Here is a 16,342-nt window from a genome sequence, read left to right on the forward strand (position 1 = left end):
ATTTTCCATTTCTTCTGTTTCTCTATGAATGCTTGAACCGATTACAACACTAGTGCCGTCTGCAAAGGGAACTAATTCTGCCTCTTGTATATGTTTGAAGACGCCGGCCATCCTGATAGATGACAAACACATGGATACGTTACTGTAACGAGAAAGCTCTATTCCGCTTGCTTTGCGATTCTTACACTCATGTGCCAGTTGATTTACTCTTAATCAGAGCGAATTAAGGATGAACGATGAAATTCACAATCAAAATAGTAGAAGCAAAACTAATTTCAATAGAGACTATGCGTCCCTACCTATGCTTCAAAATGGAGTATTATTTTCTAGTGTAATAGGCTATAAACGGTTCCGGAAGACGTCAGACAGGAAACTGGAGATCCTTGGCTAATTGTAGTACATTGTAAGCCGCTACATCTATAGTTTAACAGAATATTTTGACTCAGTCATGTAAATTTCGTTCAACACTTATGTCCTCATTAAAGACTTTTTGGTTCTTCAAGTCTGTAGGTAGCCGAAAAGGTCTTGAAATCACTAAGGTTAATTAAAATGCTCAATACGAAATGATAGGTAAAAATAACAACTGAATATTGTAAATGGAAGACCAGTGGCCTTTGTTCCCAAAATATCTGCTTTTCTTCTTAGTTTGAGTGGAATACCACTAGCTGTAATTTGTTAGCATACTTCACAGAAGTTGCCTGCCTCTGCCTTTTAATGTGCAGTTTGAATCGTTGTTTTTCCCTGAAGTCTGCCCTCCACTATGGAACTTACGGAGCACGTTTGACTGAATGAATAAAGAAATGACCAGTCTTAGTTACTAGTAAACTAAATCAAAACATCCGTAAAGTTCAGGCAAGAAGTAGGTGTTTGAACTTGAAAGTGTCACAGAGACATAGTAGCGAGCAAGTTGACTCCAAGTATCGTAGCAAAAAGGAGTAGAGAGGTACCATCTAAGTGCCAAAGGAGACTCACTTCTACGGCCTCCAGATTTTCATTCTAAGTTTTCTCACAGCTGCACATACTACAGTGTCTCGTATACTTGGGGTCGATAAAAATGAAGTCTGAGTACCGATTCAACATTAGCACAAATCCAAATTGAGATTTCATGAGTTACATGATTAATTTTAATGGTTTCAGTCAATTCCAGGTTTCTGGCCCCAGAGTTCACCTGTGCTATCAGTGTTTTTATATTACGTGTCATGTAAACACTCATAAATCAAAATGTTTCTTCAGAGCGCAATATTAATTTCGTGAACAACTTACAAAAGAAGTTCACAGTAGCAGCTGGCATGGAACATGCGCCGTTGTCAACACATTTGGATGGAATTCACAGAAATGAAAAGTATTGTAGGTCTACACGACCGACCACAACAGTTCACGTTGAAGTGACGCTAAGGCTCCCTCTAAAATTTATTTAAAAAGTATCCATCTCTCTACCAGTTTAAGGGACGCAGGGTCACAATAACTAAGAATAAACACGTATTTAATAACAGAATTAGGCTTTTTTAAAAGCTAGTACTATTTATATTAATATTAATTAGAGGAGTTATTTCTCTGCGTACTGAGTTTATTTGAATCTATATTAATGTGGTAGCAACGGTACTCCAGTCCACTTATTTCCACAGCCGTGTCTGCCGTTTTGGCGGAATAAAACAAAAGAAATTTTCATGAAATTTGAAACCCCGGCGAACTGATGTGTAATGTATCTCATGGTAAAGGAATTTATATTTAAGTAATATTAATTCAGGTAGCATTTAAGCTACATTTCCATGCATAAAACACGAATTTTTGCCCTCCAGCAGGTGCAGAATAAATGCTGCTTTTCAAAACAGTCTTTCAGTTTGATTTTCATATTGCACAACTGCTTCCATTCTTAAAAAGTTATATGGTTTTGAAATTAGCCAAATGAGTAAGTTCCCCATGAAGCTTATTATCCTGTTATTGTCTTTAGTTGATACAGATGCTTAGCTGATTGCACCAAAATAATTAAACTGGTTTCAACATTCGCATATGGATTTCTTACAAGAATTCAAAAATACAATTTCAGGGAGCTGCGTAGTACCTGTGGAATCAGAAATCAAGTAGGTGTTGTTATTATAAATATGCCTTGTGTTTAAGAAGTAAAGTGGAATTCACCTCAAATAAATTTCGGGTGGGGGCCAAGAAATTGATATTAAGTGTCGTGATCGACTTCCACATTTGATAACAAAATTATGCCACAACACGGAAATGAATGCAGACTTACCTTTCAGCGTCCACCCATTCAGCGCAGGATTAAGTCTCGTCAGCACTTTTCTGAGTGCGTTGCTGAGTTCCAGCGTTGGAACTTCTACCCTACCACATTGATTTTGATCATCTGTTGTTTCGCCACATCTCTGCTACCCGATTCCTTTCTCCACTAATGACATCGATCTAGACGGACACTGAATGTCAGCCGTTCTTCCCAGGACCTTGGCATCTACGATAAACTACCAAACACTCTTTCTTGCGACTGGGTAACTGGCAGAATATAAATTTGTATTCTTAATAAACAGATAAAATATAAGACAAGAGGCAAAACTTCTCTGTTCCTCGCATTGTGCACCAGAAATCAAGAAAACTCTCTGATTCCTAGTCTCTAGTCTCAACACTCTCGAATAATGCTCATTGTAGGATTACCTAATGTTGAATAAAATTTAAAACTTAGTCGGTTCACAGTAGGGTCATAGATATTGCCTGCTTAGACACAAACAACACTCGATCTCAGGTCTCTTATTTACTTGAATAAAAATAGTTTTCTTCGATTTTTAAAGTCCCACAGCTAGACTGTCATTCATCTCCGAGAGTTTGTTATACGCAAACTTTTACATACTTAATTGAAATCAAGAAAATTTCATTTCTTTTGGTTCAAATTTAAAATAGCGATCCATGATATAATAAACTTCGATGTAAAGTTATACTTGGCTCGTTATCGTGTGCAATGGTATACCCATTAAGTCACACGCCCTGACTTTTCACGCAATTTTTAGTATGTATCGAATAACCGTGTTGAATATAAATTTATTTCCTTTCTTTAACTTTTCCCCCTGATTACGTTCTGTTGACCATATTTCAAAACACTTCCTTTACTAAATACATGCTAATACACCATAGGATTCACGTTTCTTCCTTTAAACAATAATGCTACGGTAACACTCTTATGAAGGGCTTATTTCAATAGTGGCACAAGTCCATTTTTGTTCATTCTGAGATACAGAGTCCTAAAGTTAAATGAGCGCTGAAAAATCTGCAGTTGAGATACCAGAAATATTCAAGTATATATACTTGAAGTAAAGTTAAATGAGCGCTGAAAAATCTGCAGTTGAGATACCAGAAATATTCAAGTATATATGCTTGAAGTAAAGTTAAATGAGCGCTGAAAAATCTGAAGATGAGATACCAGAAATATTCAAGTATATATACTTCAAGTACATATACTTGAATATTTCTGGTATCACAACTGCAGATTTTTCAGCGCTCATTTAACTTTACTTCAAGTACATATACTTGAATATTTCTGGTATCTCAACTGCAGATGTTTCAGCGCTCATTTAACTTTAGGACTCTGTATCTCAGAATGAACAAAAATGGACTTGTACCAGTATTGAAATAAGCTCTTCATATGACAAGTAACCATGAACTTAAACCCTGCGATAAAGCCTACTCAGTTAGTGGGTACGCTATTGTTGGAGATTGTATACTATTGTCTTATTTAGATCTGAGACCTGAGCTATGCACACATTTATACGGTAATCAGTAGATGAACAATATGAATGATGGAGCACCTGCTTTTTTTTTTGTTTACATACTCTCGAAATATTGCTGTGAAAAAAACTTGAGATACCGGGAAAAAAACACGGCCCTTTATATGTGGACGCTGAGACACCCCTCTCAAACACAAAGCCAGCAATGTGGCGATTCTAATGGTGCCGGTAGCCGTTCTAAAGACGCATAATGAAGTGAATAAAGAAGTAAAACAGGTTTCGCCGCAACTGTCTGGTAAAAGTGATACAAAACATCTCGTGAAAAATAATGATTTCTTATTATCATTTTCATTTTCTATACGGGGCACATCAGTATTGTTGTATTTCTAATTTTCATCTAAGGCGCTCCGTGTTTAATGTTAAAAGAGGTACGTACATACACCTCTACATCTCAGAGACGGCAATAACAGCCTACACGTTCACAGCTAATATCACTGTGAATTACAAAATTTAATTGATGTGTATATGCGTTTCTTCAAGCATCATTTCAAAAAACATAGAGTGTTAAATAACAATTGAAATTATTCTGCGATGAATATGGTGATGTACATGATGGCCATTACAGATAACCTATAATAATATGTAAGTCACAGCTAAAGAAGCCAATATGTCACCGAGGGAATTCCTATATGGTACGAGATCACTAGCGTTTATGATACAGCCCCAATCCTCGGAATCGTAGTGCGTTCGGAAATCAATAGCTAGACGTGCCTGGCGGTTTTAAAGACGGAACATTATTGCTGGGACGGATGCAGTGCCGGAAACGGAGAGTAATGAGAAGAAATGAGCAACAGTTGGAAAGTTGTAGATAAGACATCGATGACACATGAAGATGAGTGATCATATATGAAGTTGGGTCGGGTTACTAGCTTCTCGACTTATTTCCCACCCGTCATCTTTAGACAAAAAACCATTAAGCAGTAGGACGACAGACTCGTGTTAAAGTTCCCGCGGTGAGAAGTCGCGTTCATTGAATGAAACTTTTCAGTTGTATATCGTTCCAGTTTGCGGGGAACGCTTTCAGAGATGGAACTCCGGGAACAGTGCAGTTGACATCTTTTTGAAGATGTCCCCGCAGATGAAGACGAAACGCTGGTGAACAGTTTGATGCCTCGACTACAGTCTCTAAGACCTGAAGTTTCAGCAAAAGTAAAATATTATAATTTTGCTCAACCACAAAAACTTCGTGATGCGATTATATTTCCACGATAAGTTCCGAGAAAAAGGTCACAGCTTCAGGTAAAATATACAAGAATACTTCCTTAGGAAGTTAACACATTAAAAAGTTTATATATTTGAATCTTGAAACAGAGGGCTGAATGTGAAGTTAGAAGAGACTGCTTAGTCCGACTGTCACTGTTTTTTACGATGTTGAACATTAAATTTTTCTAAAATTCTTGTGCTTTTACCTGAGTATGGAAATCTACTCTCGAAATTCGTCGCGTGATTTGTGATCTTATCACGAATTTTATGCGGTTGAGCCAAATTTTAAAATCTTGCAGACATTTCCGCATTACGACCTCACCTGCAGCTTAAATGCAAAACTCTTAAAAGTTTAAACAGAAGCAAACATCGGGCATTAAAGCCTTCATTGTTATCGGTACGAATTAAGTAACCATCTTACACTGCTTCAAGCTGATGCTGTCGTTTACCATCTAGTAAAGTCATCATAAACTAAAACGAATTGCAAAATGATTTAGACGAGATATCTGCATGGTTTCGAAAGTGGAACTGACTCTCTACAGTAAAAAGTGTGAGATCATCCATATGAGTATTAAAAAATGTCCATTAAATTTCGGTTACACGATAAATCATTTAAAAGTTGTTAATTCAACCGAATACATAGGGGATTACAATTACGGGCGACGTACATTTTAACCATCATGTATAAAGCGTTGAGGGGGAGGTGAACCATAGACTATGGTTTTTTTTTTTTACAACAAATCTAACGAAGTGAGTGCCTGCTTTGTGATGCTCCGATCTCAGCTGAAGTATTACTGCTCAGTATCCTTACCAAATAAAATTAAAAGAGGACATCGCAAAAATTCAAAGAAGAGCTGCTTGTTTTATATTACGAATAAATAATGGAGAGAATGTCATGGACATGATAAGCGAGTTAGGGGTGGCAAACATAAAAGCAGTGATATTTCTCGTTTTTGAGAAATTTTCACGAAATTGGTTGATGGTGAAGCTGTATAGTCTGGGCAAGAGTCAGCGGAACCACAATCGCTTCTAATGTCAAAAGTAGATCTGAACGAAACGTCAGGGAGGAGACAGTTTCATGGACCACGAACGTACATCCAGGAAAATTCGCCAGAAAGTGCTATATAACCGGTCGTGTTATGAAACGTCCCCTTAGAAAAATTATACAAGACTGGTCTATGTGAAACGTCCTCTTTTAACAATTATACACGACTGTGCTTAAACTGAGACACAATAGTTTTTAGCGCAACGCAATCTGACTTTCAATAATCCCTACAAGAGAATGGCCCTGACTAACATTAACCTATATGTTTCACAAATCACTTACCTCACAAAAATCTTCGTTACTCGAACTACTGCCATACAGCAAGCGCCACTACTGCCAGCTAACTAAAAGATTCAAATTACGGAAGTCACTAACTACTGATAGGCACAGTTAGCAAATGAAAGATTTTAATAGGGAACAAACAATGTATTTACCTTTATAGTCATAATATATATATCAGTTCATGACACCAATTCTTACAAATTTCAAAACTCCGCCATCTCTCTCCCCACGTCCACCACTGCTGGCGGCTCACCTCCAACTGCGCAACGCTACGCGCTGTTAGCATCCAGCTGCCACTGCCCAACACTACAATGGCAGACAACAATGCAAACTAAACACAGACTGCGCACAGCACAGCCAGTGATTTTTCATACCGAGCGCTAAGCGTTACCAATAAGAAAACCTAAACAGCCTACTTACAGTGTAAGCTTTAATTGTATGTTCACGAAATTACTGTCATCAACTTCCTCTTCCTAATTCGTAAATATTTAATAGCTCCCACCTATTTAGGGAGAAATGACCATCGTGAAACACCAGACAAAGATTTAGGTATTCATTTTTCCCAAATGTTATTCAAAAGTGGAATGGTAGATAAGTAATCTGAAAATGATTCTAGGGATTCTCTGATACTTTCAAAGTAATCATGCAGTCTTAAAGCACTTAAATGAATTCTGAAGAACACGGTGGTACCGAATCCGAATCGTGGGAAACAGTGGAGGTGATACTACTCTACGAAAAAAGAGGAGAAATGTCTGTAATAGATATAGACAATAAGTCTTCTAAATGGTTCTTACAATCTGTTCGCAAGAGTTGTTAACGACAGACCGAGAAATATAGCTAGCCCCCTCCTAATGGAGGAACACAATGGCTTTAGAAAGGACCGATCTTGTGACGACAATGGTACTATTGGATGCTAGTTATTCGAAAACAGGCGAGTTTGCAATGTGGACACACATATCACATTTGTAAATCATTAAAAGCATTTAGATATAGTGAACATAAATAACCTTTGGAATACCGTGGGAAAACGAATGTATCCTAAACGTTTAGCACACAGAAATTGTAACAATACAGGGAAACAGAAAACAGGAGACATAAAGAACAGTATAGCAGTGAGACAAGGGTGCAGCTTTTACCATACTACAGTCAGTAAATGTAAACTCAGTCCACAGACCTGGGCGGGCCAATCGATATTGACTGACCGCCGTGTCATCCTTTGTCAATGGCGTCATTGAATGTGGTATGGAGGGGCGGTTCGGAGGACTAGCACACCGCTCTCCCTTGACCTGGAACCGCTACTAATTGGTCAAGTAACTCTTCAGTTGGATTTACGAGACTGACTGCAGCCATATGCAGTCCTTCTACGAAAGAAAAATTCCTGGCAGTGTCGGGAGTCGAACCCGTGTCCTCGACGTGGCAGTCAGCCGCACTGACTACGCAGCTACAGCAGTGGACACATGCAATGCATACTAAGACGATATGGAAAAGGGAAGTTAAACTGATTGTCAGATTAATACCAGGACGCACACTTCTATAAATAATATATTACTTTTTGCCAGTGATGAAATAATTATTCAGGAGACAGAGAAAAATACAGTTTTCAATATATTGCCTAAACAAAAAATGTAAGAATTAAGTTCTAAAAATTTCAGTAAAAACAACTGAAGTAATGACCTTGAAAGGGAAATTTCCTGTACGCCACCAAAATAGAAATGGATGGACAATCAATAGAACAAATGTCGCATTTTCAGGTATGAATATGGGAAAGACGTGCTTAGCAAATCGAATAAGTTTTAAATTATTTGTGGCACAGCAGAAAGAACACCGGGCGACAAGACAAAGAAATAAACATAGCTTTACAAAGTAATGGCTACTCTTATTTTAACATATGAAAGCCGAAAACAAAAAAAGTCGAAGTAGAATACAGTCGGCTGAAATAAAATTTCTTAGGGAGGCTGGGGGATATAACTTCAATGATCAAACACAAAACCGAGCGAGGTGGCGCAGTGGTTAGCACACTGGATTCGCATTCGGGAGTACGACGGTTCAATCCCGCGTCTGGCCATCCTGATTTAGGTTTTCCGTGATTTCCCTAGATCACACCAGGCAAATGCCGGGATGGTTCCTTTGAAAGGGCACGGCCGACTTCCTTTCCCATCCTTCCCTAATCCGAGCTAGTGCTCCAATGACCTCGTTGTCGACGGGACGTTAAACACCAGTATCCTCCTCCTCCTTCATCAAACACATAACAATACTAAAAGAGCGGAACTTAATATATAAACTTAATATATATTGAATAAATGAGAAAATACAGGTACCGTTCCTAGTGACTAAAAAAAAGAACCACAGGTAATTCCGTTTCCAAGAAGTGTCGTCGAAAAGTTGCAAAAACTGTAGGCCTATATCACTGACATAGGTCTCTTGAAAACTTTCGAAATACATTCTATGAGCTCGTATAATGACATATTTAGTGACTGAAAATCTCCTCTGTATGAATCAATATGGGTTCCGTAAGGAACGATCGTGTGAAACTGGGTTCGCTCAGTGTGTCCAAGAGACCCAGAAAGTCGTAGATGCTGGCGCCAGGATTGACACAGTATTTCTTGACTTCCGGTAGGCGTTCGATACAGATTCGCACTGCCGCCCAATGAACAAAGTAGGAGCGTATTGAATACAAGTGATTGTAGAGTGAAGTGTTTCTAGCAAACAGAACACGGCACATCCTTCTCAACAGAGAGAAATCTCCAGACGTAAAAGTAACTTAGGGAATATCCCAAGCGTCTGTTACGACATTGCTTTTCATAATCTAAATAAATTACCTGGTGGATTTCGTCGCAAGTCCCATGAGGCTTTTTGCGGATAGAGCTGTTGCACACAGAGAAGTTGCAACGCTGGAAAACTGTAGCGAAATGCTGGAAGACCAGCAGGTTATCGACTCTACCTGCACGGACTGACAAAAGATAAAATTACACAAAGTTTAAAAACCTTCTATAAAAGTTTTTAAAACTTTCATAAAAAGTTCTACATGTTTCCTCAATCGCATTTAATAAAAAATCTTTTACAAAGTGATGACTAGTTTCGGCAGCTTAACTGCCATCTTCATATCACATATCCATATTCCATATACCATAAACAAATGCGCCGTAATATGGGTAAATAGGCAGAGAAACACACTGTTGTGTGAATACACCGTTGCAGAACAGCCACTGGAAGCAGTCACGTCTATGAAATATATAGAAGTATGTGTATGGAGCGATTTAAAGTGGAAGAGCACATAAAACGAACTGCAGGTAAGGCAGTGCCATGCTGAGGTCCATTGGATGTATCGTCAGGACATGTAGTCCTTCCTCTGCCCCCCCCCCATTCCCCCTTCCCCCCCCCCCTTCCCCCGGAGGTGGTAGCTAACTTAGCACTCGTTCGACCAGTGCATGAATATTGCTCATCAATGTGGCATCCGTACCAGATAGAAACTGAGAAGATAAAAAGAAGTGCACTGTGTTTCGTCAGAGTTTCATTTAGTAAGCGCGAGAGTGTGACATAGGTGGTGAGCCAACTTCAGTGGCAGACGATGCAAGAGAGGCGTTGTGCTCATAGTCTGGCTTACTGTAAATTTCCGAGAGCCAACGCTCCTAGAAGAGTAAACCAATATATTGCTTGCGCCCAAATACACGGTGTAAAGAGTGCAAGTGCAAATATTTTTATATGTGGGACCTAAATATGTACACACATCAGCGTATCGGTTTTTCCCCTATTTCGAACAGTCTTCCCAGAAACACGTCACAAACTTTACTACCTGATGTTTTCTGCACGGTCGTAACTGCATCACAAAAGGGATTACGCCTGTCGTTACAGACTAGCCATTTTGCATCCATACGTCCACACTTTACCACCTGACCCGCTGCCCAGAGGAAAATAGCGTTAATGGCTTGCTTATCACATGTACTACCCAACCTAAAAACATGTGACTTCTAATAGCTGTAATTATTAGTCTGTAAATGGCGCAAATACTGTTTTAATGTTGTTCAGGGCAGCGTCCTCAGTCCACACGCTCACACTTTAGCACCTGACCTGCTGCCCAGGGGAAAATAGCGATAATGGCTTGCTCTTATCACATGAAGGTACTACCCAACCTAAAAATTTATCACTTGTAATAAATGTAATTATTAGTCTGTAAATGGCGCACATACTGATGTTTTTCAGGGCAGCGTCCTCAGTCACCAATAGCAATATCTGCACTTATACCTGTTACACTCCAGGAACGACTTTAACGTATAGTTATTAAGACTGAAGCTCATACGAAGGCTCACCAACGATACTTCTTCCTTCGAAGCATTGGCGACTGCAAAATGAAAATGGGTAATGATAGTGGAACACAAATTACAGACACTGTAAGGAGGCTTGCAGAGCACAAACGTAGATGCAAATGTAGAACGGTGCATAAAATCGTAACAGAAGGCAAAGGCAGATTACTTAAACAAATACTCTGTTATACACCAATAGGAAACAATTTTTTGGAACACTGTTGTAGGAAAATAAGCGATCTTTATAGTATTGCAGATTATTCCAATACACACAGTGGTGACTCCATTTGTTTATTTTTTATTTTAAGGTGACCGGTTTCCATATTTAAGAGATCATCTCCAGTTCTTACATTCCTTGAGGACTGTGGGAACCGTTGGGGTGGAACAGTGTTCTCCACGCTGTGTTCTCCACGCCTGCACACATGGGCCGGCTCCACACCAACGGTTCCTACGGCCATGAAAGGATGTAAGGTCTGAAGATGATCTCTTAGAAGATCGAAATCTGTCATCTGAGGAATATAATAAGGAACTACTGTGTATATTGAAATAAGTTAGAATATGAAAGAGATATGTAGGACAGATGGCTTCAGTGAAGACGGAACGGGACATGCTGTGAACCTACAGAAAAGCTGTGGAAGGCTGTCGGTGGCGGCCTACCTGTTGTGTCGGGCAGAGCGAGGCAGCCGCGGCCGCAGGCGCCGTCGCAGCTCCTGGTCGCTGCTGGCTACTCGGCTCCTCCACGGCCACCGGCACTGTCCTCCAGCACTGGCCGCTCCAGGCAGCGGCCGCGCGCTCCCTCAGGAATCAATACGCGCCGCCCCGCACGCAGGCGCCGCCGAGCTTCCCGCGGGACGCGGCTGGGCGGCAGAGGGCGGCGTGGGCGGCGTGGGCGGCGGGCGGCCCACGCCAGACAGGTGCGTGGGCGCGGGCGCCGGCCTTCCGGGTGGCGGTTCGTCGGCTGCGGACCATCCCCGCTGCCATTTCGCGCTCTCTCGCCGCGCTTAATTCGTTTCCCTAACGCCCACGCGCGACAGTGAAACGTCTGCCGAGCCCCGGCGCTTTCGTGCGTGTACCTGCAAGAGGAGACCGTCTTCGTCGATGCGAAGAAAAAGGAAAGACATTTGCTTGAAAAAATTCCTGGAACAGGAAACGTACTTAAAGTTGTTGGAGTTTACAGGGTGCGGCGCTTAAATCTGGACAAATGATTTAAAAAAAAATTATTAATACAAAATACAAATTAAAATGAAAATCCTTTTACATATAAGTAGTGGTATCTTTCAACAGTAACATTCCCCGATGCAATAACCCTTCAGCCGCAGTGGTCGCCTCCAGTCTTGTCCTGCGCGCACTCTTTAAAAAAGCGCTGTCCATATTCGTGAATGCTGCTTCCATAGCGGTGCGTAGACGCGGCATTACGGTGCCTCTGCATTACGGGGACTCTCCATACTGTAAATCACGGATTTTGATGCACTTGCAAATATGTTGTAGAGGCACTTACCCTGAGAACCTGGCTCTCCGGTTTTTTAACGACGGGTCTTGGTTTTTGAGAAAATCGATGTTGAAGTTCATTGTGCCCTTTGTATACACGTAACACTACATATATTCGGAGCAAGTCAGCGTAGAGCAGAGGTAACGGTTCACGGGTACCGCGGTGGTGGTACCGTATTCGAATCCTGCTCCCATATGCTTTTTCTTATGTATGCAAGAACCATGCGGAAAATTTGGTCCTAACGTTAAAAAATGAGTATACGAATTAACTGGGAAATACAGAAATATAGTCGTGTCCTGCACGAAATCCGGGAAGTTCACGAAACTGGTGTACGAAGAATTTTTGCGTTCTGTAATTCTTCCGTACTTGGGACAGAAAACATTTTTGTACATTATCGGCTCGTTGGGAGGGCAAACCGATTCAACTTTATACGATCACCTATTCACTGATGAAAGAAAAGCGAGCACCTGCACTCCAAATGTAGTCCCACCAAAGGGCACTCCTTATTGCCAGCCCCGCGATGTTTATTTTTACCGACAGGTAAATTTCGCTCATCTTACACTGTTTGTTGATATTCTTTGAAATGAAATTGAAAAATTCGGTCGATTTTGAAAATAAAAAAATTACAAAAGCAAGATCCGAACACGGCAGCCGCGAAAGTTAAGCGCTGCGCTACGCTGTGTTGCTCGGAATACATGTAATGTTACGGATATACAAAGCTCGCAATGAACTTCAAAATCGATTTTCTCAAAAACCAAGGCCCGCCGCTAAAAAACCGGATAGCCAGCTACTCAAAGTAAGTGCTTCTACAACATATTTGAAGCGGATGAAAATCCATGATTTACAGTATGGAGGGTCCCCTTGTTAGTGGTAACTCTTTCGACTAAGCTGCAAACGTAGCGTTTCAAATCCGAGCTATTCTGGAGCCAGAACTTCTTTGATCGGAACACGTCAACTTTATCCGAGAGCCAGTTTTGAATTACATGGCTCGTATGAGCCCGTGCGCCGTCCTGGTGAAAGACTTATTGTCTCCCTCGGACCACAGTTACCATCCGTGGTTTCACGACATTCCTCAAAATTGCAGAGAAACTTCTTTTGTGAGTGTTTCCCTTTTCAAAGAAATGTGAAGGCAGGATATCACTCTCACTCGATACAACACTTAGGACCTGAGTCATCTGTGAAACATTACACTTGGCCACAATATCGTAAACAGTTGATCTCGGGTTCCCGGAGAATCTAAATATTTCAGTGGACGAACGCCCAGTGCGAAGACGTTCAATAAGCGTGGCTCTTCCGTTGTGCTTCACACCTACCCGTAAGATCTCGGCCATTTTGAGGTTCTGACTGTTTACTAGGTGCCTATGGCTTTCAAGAACGCCAGACGCTATCTCCGGTGGAACTACGATATGGCGAGAAATTCATATTGAAAGCTGTCCGGATTTAAGCGCCGCAGCTTGTATTTCTGCCTAACCGTAAGATTATCTTACACAAGGGCATAATTTAACATACCAGCGTACCCGCCACATGGAAGATCGCCTCTGACATACGAGGATCTATATCAAAACAAAGTGGGCTTACCCTAATGGTTCTTGTACCACTTGTGATACTAATATTGTTTAGTCTTTCTCTCTATGATAGTTACATGAAAGAACTGATCTGCTATTCAGGCAATATTCCACAAAACTTCTTTATTCACTGTACAATTTACTGATTGCTGATGGTAGTTCTATATTTAGTTAATTGAAAATATATGGTTCCAGAGGCTTTATTAAGTCTCAAACATCTGTGATGTATACATGCAGAATGAAGTGACAATTTGCATGAAGGCCAGGATTCGAAGCCGGATCTCCAGTTTAGTAGGCAGCTTCGCTAACAACTACGCCACCCTGGCACAGTGCTGTCGACAAGGGATCCCATATCGATTCCATATTCCTAGATTTCCAGAAGGCTTTTGATACCGTTCCTCAGAAGCGTCTATTAATCAAATTGCTTGCATATGGAGTATCGTCTCAGTTGTGTGACTGGATTCGTGATTTCCTTTAAGAGACGTTACAGTTCTTAGTGATAGACGGTAAATAATCGAGCAGAACAGAAGCGATACCTGGGGATCCACAAGGTAGTGTCATAGGCCGTGTGCTGTCCCTGGTTTACATAAATGATCTAGCTGATAATCTAAGAAGCCCCGCCGGCCGCGGTGGTCTCGAGGTTCTAGGCGCGCAATCCGGAACCGTGCGACTGCTACGGTCGAAGGTTCGAATCCTGCCTCGGGCATGGATGTGTGTGACGTCCTTAGGTTAGTTAGGTTTAAGTAGTTCTAAGTACTAGGGGACTGATGACCACAGCAGTTGAGTCCCATAGTGCTCAGAGCCATTTTTTAAGAAGCCCCCCTTGATTGTTTGAAAAAATGGCAATTGGCACTAAACAAAGAAAAGTGCGAAGCTATCCACATGGGTACTAAAAGAAATCCGATAAATTTTTGGTATACGATAAATCGCACAAATATAAGGGCTGTCAATTCGACTAAATACCTAGGAATTGCAATTACGAACAACTTAAACTGGAAAGACCACATAGATAATATTGTGGGGAGTGCGAAACAAAGACTGCGCTTTGTTGGCAGAATACTTAGAAAATGCGACAAACCCACTTAAGAGATAGCCTACATTACACTTGTTCGTCTTCTGCTAGAATATTGCTGCGCGTTGTGGAATCCTTACCAGGTAGGATTAACGGAGGAGATCGAAAAAGTGCAAAGAAAGGCAGCTCGTTTCGTGTTATCGCGCAATAGGGGTGAGAGTTTCACTGATAGGATACGCGAGTTTGGGTGGCAGTCACTGAAACAAAGGCGGTTTTCTTTGCGGCGAGATCTATTTACGAAATTTCAGTCACCATCTTTCTCTTCCGAATGCGAAAATATGTTGTTGTCACCCACCTATGTAGGGAGAAATGATCAACATAATAAAATAAGAGAAATCAGAGCTCGAACGGAAAGATTTAGGTGTTCCTTTTTCCCACGCGCCATTCGAGAGTGGAATGGAAAAGTAGTAGTATGAAAATGGTTCGATGAACCCTCTGCCAGGCACTTAAGAGTGAATTGCAGAGTAACCATGTAGATGTAGATGTAGATGCAGGTGCACAACTGCGCGCACTAAAGCTCCAGGGAGGATAATTAGAGGGTTGGAAGTTAAATCGTGGCTACTATTTATTTCACAACCGATACAAAAGAGTTACATGTTTGCACCTTTACTATCCTTCAGAGTAGCCACCAGCGTTGTGTAGAACTCGTTGCCAGTAACGTGGAAGACGCAGTATACCGTTAGCAGAGCTTGTACTGTTGATGATGCGGTAGGAGCGGTCTACAATTATGGTGATTCTCTTGTAGGACTTTGATGGTGTTATCCTAATGAATTACGTTCCTCCACGGCAGACTGTCAGTGCACAGTATTACTGTTCGGCCGGTCGGAGTGGCCGAGCGGTTCTAGGCACTGCAGTCTGGAACCGCGTGACTGCTAACGGTCGCAGGCTCGAATCCTTCCTCGGGCATGGATGTTTGTGATGTCCTTAGGTTAGTTATGTTTAAGTAGTTCTAAGTTCTAGGGGACTGATAACCTCAGAAGTTAAGTCCCATACTGCTCAGAGCCACTTAAACCACTTTTATTACTGTTGTTTTTGGAGAATCACCTGCGACCAGCTTTGCGAAAGAAGCGGCGACACTTTCTGCGCAACCCACCCATCCTTTTGCACGACAATGCGCGGGCGCATAGAGCTCAACTGTGGCTGCTCTGTGTGGTCGATGGGACTGGGAAGTACTGTACCATCCACCATACTCACCGGACTTAAGACCTTGTGACTTTTATTTGATTGCGAAGGTGAAGGAACCATTTCGTGGCATTCCCTTCAGAACTGTTCCAGAGATTCGACAGGCAGTAGACCACCCCATTCGCACCATCAACAGAACAGGCTCGGCTAACGGTATACTACGTCTACCACATTGCTGGCAACAGGTTCTACGTAACGCTGGTGGCTACCCTGAAGGACTATAACAGGTGCAAACATGTAACTCTTTTGTATCGGTGAGAATACATAATTGCCACTATTTAAGTTCTAGCCCTCGAAGTTGTTAGTGCATCTGCCTGGTGAACACAAAACCCAGGTTCGAATCCTGAGCTTGGCACAAATTTTCATTCATCACTTCAGTCTGCATATATCTATTGTAAATTCAGTTCTCATGGAAATATTT

The 16,342-nt window shown here is 41.3% G+C and overlaps 1 protein-coding gene across 1 annotated transcript in view; it reads right to left on the reverse strand.

The window, feature by feature from the left end:
* Positions 1 to 11,422, reverse strand: part of LOC126354816 (sodium-dependent neutral amino acid transporter B(0)AT3) — a 517,077-nt gene extending 505,655 nt beyond the window's left edge. Inside the window, exon 1 of the mRNA XM_050004755.1 lies at positions 11,271 to 11,422. The gene's annotated coding sequence lies outside the window, so the exon portion shown is untranslated. The remainder of the gene's footprint in view (positions 1 to 11,270) is intronic.
* Between the last annotated feature and the right edge of the window lie 4,920 nt (positions 11,423 to 16,342).

This window comes from Schistocerca gregaria, chromosome 3, assembly GCF_023897955.1.
Source record: "Schistocerca gregaria isolate iqSchGreg1 chromosome 3, iqSchGreg1.2, whole genome shotgun sequence".
In the NCBI taxonomy this organism is placed as follows: domain Eukaryota; kingdom Metazoa; phylum Arthropoda; class Insecta; order Orthoptera; family Acrididae; genus Schistocerca; species Schistocerca gregaria.